A 1,240-nucleotide genomic window follows, 5' to 3' on the forward strand; every position below is an offset into this window, starting at 1 on the left:
AGCATAACTAGTTTATGTGCATCAAGTTTATGGCGCCGTTGCCGGGGATTGGTTTTTGATTGACAATTCTCCAATTGGAAGCTAACTAGATTGAGCAATTTCTCTTGCTTTGTTAATTCTGTTCAAGTTACTTATTGAATTTTAATTTCTGCACTCGGTTACATGCTTTCTTTCTTTATGCCTTTAAATTCAAGCAACTAACTCACTGACTCACTAACTGTTTGAATTAATTCCTCAATTGCTCTAACCATACTCTTCCATTAACCAAGAGTATTTCACTTGTTTGTGCCTGTGCTGTGTTCTTGTATGACAGGTAGGAGAGGAGAAACATCAACTCCTCCATATACCGAACCAGAGAGGACCCTTCATAGACTGAGAAGGGAAGCAAGAGGGAAGAGAGTAGTGGGAGAAGAGGAATCTGAAGGAGAATCTGAGGACAATTTTGAGGAAGCTTTAGATCTCAACATGGATAGAGAAGTTCACAACCATGAGAGAGCTGATGGAAACAATGCCATTCCTGAGAGGAGGGTTCTTAGTTCATACATATACCCAACCTCTGGGAATTGTGGTAGCAGCATTCAGAAACCACCCATTCAGGCCAACAATTTTGAACTCAAACCACAGCTAATATCACTTGTGGAGAATCATTGTTCATTTGGTGGGAGTGCTAATGAAGATCCCAACCAACATCTCACAAAATTCCTGAGAATTTGTGACACTGTGAAGTCCAATGGAGTCCAGGAAGATGCCTATAAACTGCTTTTGTTCCCATTTTCACTTAGGGACAAAGCAGCTAAGTGGCTAGAATCGTTCCCAAGGGGGAGTCTAACAACATGGGATGAGGTGGAAAGCAAGTTTCTGGCACGTTTCTACCCCCCCACAAAAGGTCAATAGGCTTCGATCCGAGGTTCAAACTTTTAGACAACAAGATGGTGAAACTCTCTACGAGGCATGGGAGAGATTCAAGGATTTGACAAGGAAATGCCCACCAGACATGTTCCATGATTGGGTGCAATTGCATATTTTCTATGATGGACTTTCTTATGAATCAAGGAAGGCTGTAGACCATTCATCAGGAGGTTCATTGAACAGGAAAAAGACTGTGAAAGAGGCCATTGAGGTGATTGAGACAGTGGCTGAGAATGAGTACTACTATGCATCAGAAAGGCACAACACTAAGGGAGTCATGGAGCTGAACCATGTTGATACAATTCTAGCCCAAAACAAGGTGTTTGCCAAG

General features: G+C 42.0%; 1 non-coding gene across 1 annotated transcript; it reads right to left on the bottom strand.

Moving 5' to 3' along the window:
- Positions 1–892: 892 nt before the first annotated feature.
- LOC112724844 (small nucleolar RNA R71) lies at positions 893–996 on the bottom strand. The gene has a single exon (XR_003163988.1). It is a non-coding gene; the product is annotated as a small nucleolar RNA R71 (small nucleolar RNA).
- Positions 997–1,240: the final 244 nt, after the last annotated feature.

Source organism: Arachis hypogaea, chromosome 11 (assembly GCF_003086295.3).
Source record: "Arachis hypogaea cultivar Tifrunner chromosome 11, arahy.Tifrunner.gnm2.J5K5, whole genome shotgun sequence".
Classification (NCBI taxonomy): domain Eukaryota; kingdom Viridiplantae; phylum Streptophyta; class Magnoliopsida; order Fabales; family Fabaceae; genus Arachis; species Arachis hypogaea.